Here is a 6,000-nt window from a genome sequence, read left to right as displayed (position 1 = left end):
AAACTTTTTTTTTTTTGTCTTGTGGGTTCAGACAGGCATATGCTGCCTGTTAACCCCTTCACTACCGGTGCTAGACTTACTGCTACTTTAATGCATGAGACATGCGCTGACATCCAATAAGAGTTGCATCAATGTGCATTTTTTTAACATTTTGCATTATTCTGCAGGATCTTTATAGAAATACATCAAGATGCATTATAGCGAGCTGTAATGCGTCGCTGCATGTTGCACAACTTAATATAAACTTCCCAATCAGTGTTTGGTTGTGCGATAAGCAGCACACTTGGCGAGAAGGAGTCTCGAAATTGCCACCAGAGAGCTGGATTTGCATTTCACACTGGACACACACAATGCAATATCTAACATTCAACAAAAGGGTGAACGCTTTTCTATTGGTCGATAATTCGGCAGGGCAATGCTCAAAACTTGATCATGCATAGTTTTCATTTTTAATATTGATTGGATAGCAATTGCATTGTCCAAGGATATGTATCAGTTCTAGGCATCGGGATTGGGAAGTGCAATGTTTGCCACTGTACAAGGACTCCGCATCCTCCTTATCAAACTGGCCCCCACAGTTCTGCACAGGGGCCAATTGTTGGCTTTGGCAAATCCACAACCACATTAGTGGCCTCTATAATCACCAATGAAGTCTCCTTATCAAACAGGAACAGCTCTGCACAGGGGCCCATTGTTGGCAAGCAGTAATGGCTAATACACAACTGCAATGTGGGCTGTCTTTCAATGAAGCCTCCAAATCCATGGCACATGTTGAGCAAATGAAAGATTAGTGGATCGCCCCATACTTTATACAATAAAAAGGCAGAGGATCAAGCACAATGTACTATGTTTTTGGGATGAATTACCAATTTATTCCCAATCGGTAAATCAGACCAATCAGTCAATTTGCAAAATTGCTTGCACATCTTGCAAGGTCGTAGAAGGAATTTCCCTCCTTTGGATTGCTCTCGGGTCCAGTAACCCCCCCACTAGGTCACAAATGCCAAATCTGCTGGGGGTTTTACCCCCTCCTTGCCCAGTATAGGATCAAGGCTGTGCAGTGCGTTCCTTTGCTGTAAAACAACCCATCAAATATTTGCCTTCAGGACCTCTCCAAATCTTCCACCCAGCCCTGGAATTTGGAGTGTCCAGCTCATGAATCACATGGAGAGGAAACTCTTGCTGCCTCTACCTAATATTTCACAATCTTCATCCTACCTCCCGTGATCTTGCGCGCCTTAAGGGAACATTTTTTTTCCGATGTTAACGGGCGAGATTAATCACACAAACCCGTGAAGGCTGGGTGGATTTGGTTGTCACGTGTCTGTACTCGGGATTGTGGAACAAGATGAGACACGTATAACCATAAAAGTTTTATTCCAAGGGCCTGTGAGAGGTGCCATTCAAATATGGCCCCGGGGGGCATGGGAGTAACCGGTTAGATTATGCAGATTGTAAATCGGGATGGAAACGATTGCTTTGGGGTTTTTAATGTCAGAACAGTTTGGTAATTAAAGCCGACCTGTGCACAGATAGAACACCGGCAGAAAACGTTCTGGCTTGTCTTTTGGTTTTTTTTTGCCTGTTCTTGGCACATAATCGGCTTTTCCTTGGAACAGCCTTTCTCAGCATAGTGGAACCCCTTAAAATAATTTTCAGGTCTTAAGGGAACCCCTCTATATAAGTACTACATCTACAGATCATAGTAAATTAGTAGTGTGGTGGTCAGTGGGAGTAATGTCACCCTTACAGATGAAACAAAAAGATCATACAAACCAGAGACAAATTGTTCCAACAACCTCTGCAGTGTTCTCCCTACCCCCATTTTAGCTGGGCGCACCAACTGCCACTTTTTGGTGACCACTCGGCTATTTTTGGGTGGTTACTTTAGAGTTGGGTCACAATACAGGGGCTGCCACCCACCTACAATTTCTTCCCACCCAGCTTAAAAAAATTCCGGAGGAGTCTTGGCAATCAGTGGAATCCTGGTTGAGAAATTGCTTTAGAGGAATGATCAGAAGTTAGACTCTCAAATTCATTTGCCGCTTGATCAGCCATTTTTTTTTAGGGGGCAGGAGAACATCTCCTGAATTGGCAGCCAGTGGAAAGAATGCACAGGAGGGTAAACCAATCTCTTAATTACTCATCGTTGGACATGAAGCTGGCTCTAACAAGTGGTGTCAACCCCCAGAACTATTCAGGCAAATCGGCCAGTATCAGGAACCCCTGATAGACTATAGTGATGGGCCTGGCAATACCAAACCACCCTGGGCATGTGGCTGGATCTAGATCAGGGTTTGCTAAGACTTCCATCTCTGTAAACCCAGTATGCAACTTTCCCACCTCATTATTTTAAGCAGTTTTCCCCTTAAAATCCATCTTTTACCTTACTGCATTGGCAAAATATCAGCCCATTCTTGCCGTAGTGGGCATCCTCTGGACCGCTCACATCTTTGGTGGTCAGCACATCTAGCTTTTTGAAACAAGAGATTGTTAGATGAGTCTCCAGTGCAGATTGGGAAATGACCGCATGGCAGCACCACACCCATTCCTCAATTCTCCAAACCTCTGCTTGAGCAACCACCACTCCACATTCTTGACTGCACAATGTCCTTACAAATAGAAAATGCTGCGACATGCAAACTTAACCCTTTTTTTTTACCCTCCCACAACTACAGGCTTGAAAAAAAGGCACCATAGATCAAAAATCCTTCGGTTCCACTGACTAAAATAATGAAATTCAGTTGTTTCCTGTCCTTTGCACGTGCAGTATCTGTGAAGGTCTTTCAGTACTCCAGACTCATTCATGCAGATCAGAGAATGAAATGTTCTGCAACACTTCATGCATGTCTGTAGTTTAAACAAGTCATGGATTAGACTCTGAGCATATCAGAATGCTGGGAGACACATTTGTTCCCTAATGTACTGGAGCCATATGGAGGTAAACCCACCTCATTCATTTCTATGTAGTACTAAAATTGTACCACTGCTTTCACCAAAAATGAAAGCAGGTCCTTTCACCAACTTTGGGTTAAAGTAATGAAAGTTTTTTTTTTTTTTTTTTTTCAAAAGTTTACTTTTTCTTTTTGTATATCACTTTTGCAATGTGCCTTTGTGCTTGCTAGAAAATGTTGTTACTCCTAAAAGTCAATTTTCCCTTCCTTCCAAAGCGCCCCCCTTCTTGCACCTTTTTTAAGGGATAGTTGCCAAGTCAAAAACACATACATTGCTTTTATTTCATAAATTGTAACAAAGAATCTAGAAAAGTTTGTCTTGTATCTGCCTGGAGTTCTTCAATTTTCTTAATAAAACTTCCATTCTCCACATATGGTCAAAGGCAAATTGCCAACAAATGGTCTCCTGGTGGGATAACCCTGCTTCTGCCATTTAAAGCATGTATCATGCATGTTCCTAAACCTGAACTCTTTGTAGACAATATATATATATATATATATATTTTTTTTACAGGGTTGCATATTTACTGTTCACGTTGGTCCTTTACCACATGTGTATAATGAGTAGCAGATAATCCTTGGGTGGATAATATAAATCTTACCATTTAGCAATCTAGTCTTTTCTGGGTTGGAAAAATAAACTTGTTTCAGGGAATGCATAAAACAGTAGGTATGTTCCTGTAAAGACATGTAATTAATGATAAGCAGGCTCAGGACAGAACACAATAACGACAGTGTATTCATTGTGAGATCCCTTCGGTTTATTTAGAGTAGGTGTAGAAATTGTTTGGTAGTTGCTAAGTTAGAACAGACACATCTGTCCATCAATGTTAGATCTGAAAGCCCAGCTGATTCATTTTAAAGCTTCTAAATACATTCCTGATGCACCAATACAAAATGGTTACAAAGTATTCTACTTGTGTATCTTTTTAGAAAGCAGCCATAGCTTTAGTAGAAAAAAAAAATGGTCATCCTCCAGCTAGGTATAGAGCTTTGAAATGATCTATCTGCAGTGGTTTTGCACACCTTTCCCTTGTGCATCAGACCTATAGTTCTGCAATTGGCAAAAATCTTGCTCCCTGCAGTTTGGAGAACTCCAAGGCTTTCACACGTACGGTGGAAAACTATGCATCTAGAGGTAGCAAACAGCACCAAATCAGCACATTTGCTTGTATTTTCCCCTTGTGTTTGTGGTGTGATTCTTCAAGAAAAGTGCAACCGCATGGCCAGGAACTCTGCTGCAACCCTATTGCAATGTACCGCTGTGCAAATGTGTGACTGCTCCCACACAGATGAATAGGACCAGGTATGTGTGCAGAACAACATGGAAGTTTAAATGGCCTTTACAGAGACTACAGCTTTTATCCATCTTTTACAAAATTTGTGTTTGGCAGGGCTTTCCTCACATTTTGCTGAACTGGAAGTAAGAAGGGAGGAGAATTCTTAAGAGTTCTGGATAACTGCACAAACAGAAGTTTTAACCTTTTCTTTTTTAAAGTGTTGTTAAACATTTATAGTTTGGAATACACAGGTTAATTGCAAACTTTTTTCATGCCACTGAATGATCTATAGATATGGTGGGATTTAGGCATGGCACTGCCCTTTTAAGCACTTTTCTGGGGCATGCACAGTCTACCCCCTCTATTTCATATCCCTGCTGCTGTGCCAGTCTGGGCTTATACACACATCAGATACTCTTGGCATTCTTTCAAGTGCAGCAGCTGCCGAATAATCTGCTGAGTGGGTCGTTTTATCCCAATGTCATGGAAACAGCAGCCTCTGGCGTCCTCTTTCCCTCCATTCTGGACCCACAGGCAGCCTGGTCAGAAACCCTCACATCTCCTTCTCTAAAACAAAACAACACTTTTTGAAGAATTTGCAAGTTTGATGATCCATTGCAAGCGTGGTTCTCCTCCCTCAAAACTGTGGGAAGTCCAACTGTCAGGATTTGATTCTTGGCACACAAACTCCTCTTTTCGGCATGAACCACAGGTTTCCTGTAGTGTATTGTAGCAAGATGGAGTAGAATGAAATGTTCTACGAGCTACAGGCCAAGGGATGCTGATCAGTGGCATTACAATAATGGTGCTCTTGCAGATCTGCCCAAGTGAACTTTACCAGTCTTGTATATTAAAAAAGCACCAATACATGGCGGCTGATTTGGACCATTCCCTACGATGTCCACTGATGCAGGTCTTCATAGCCAGATATCTTGTGAACGTAAGTAGGGAGTTCAAGTAATAAAGAGCTGGAACATGCTATGGTTCGTGCCAGACGATGGCATCTGGAAGGTTGATAAGTTACGTTCACAATTCGGAGCATCTCTATTTTGGGATGCAAGTAGTCTAACGCCTTACTGCACACTACATATCATTGCTCTTAATCCCTCCTCAATCTTTTGTGATTGCTAGCTGCTTGGCTTTTTAACGCTCAAGCTCTGATCTGGAAAGTAAACTATCTTTATACATGGTATGAACTAAACCCCTTATGTCTTGCCCATTTTTTTTTCCCCAGCCAAACTTTTGTTGTGTGGTCCATGTGAGGTGCAAGATACTTCTGCAGGTTGGGAATACAAATCTTCCATTTATTCCTGTAGAAGCATTGTGCTTCCCAGAAGAGAATGACTCCCTATTTAATTTACATATGTTGGTGCTATATAAATCCTATTTAATAATGATAATATTACAAATGGCAACATTCTTTCAGCTTCATGGCTTCCAGTGGGTCATAGACTGACCCTGGCAAAAGCAAGCAAGGAGTTAAGAGAACTATAAGAGTTCAGGTATGCTATCCATGTTCCTTTGTGTAGTCACTTATCCAAAGTTAAGAACATGAGCTTCCGTGATGGTCCTGCTTGTGTTAACTGATGTCATGAGGCTATTTAGCATTTCGTTTTTGGGAACTAATTTGCAATAGGTAGTAACCCATAGCGGATACTTTTTTTTTTCTTTTTTTAATTTTCTTTTCAAATGCCTGCCTTAGTGCTCCAAAGTACATGTTGTTGCAGAGCGGCTTGTTTCTTACTGTAGACGATTCATTAGTGTAG

General features: G+C 41.5%; 1 protein-coding gene across 4 annotated transcripts in view; it reads left to right on the top strand.

Moving 5' to 3' along the window:
• FLNA (filamin A) overlaps positions 1–6,000 on the top strand; it is a 100,676-nt gene that overhangs the window by 39,473 nt on the left and 55,203 nt on the right. The window lies entirely within an intron of this gene.

Source organism: Pyxicephalus adspersus, chromosome Z (assembly GCF_032062135.1).
Source record: "Pyxicephalus adspersus chromosome Z, UCB_Pads_2.0, whole genome shotgun sequence".
In the NCBI taxonomy this organism is placed as follows: domain Eukaryota; kingdom Metazoa; phylum Chordata; class Amphibia; order Anura; family Pyxicephalidae; genus Pyxicephalus; species Pyxicephalus adspersus.
The sequence above is the reverse complement of the archived record's forward strand: the minus strand, read 5'-3'. Positions and strand labels throughout refer to the sequence as shown.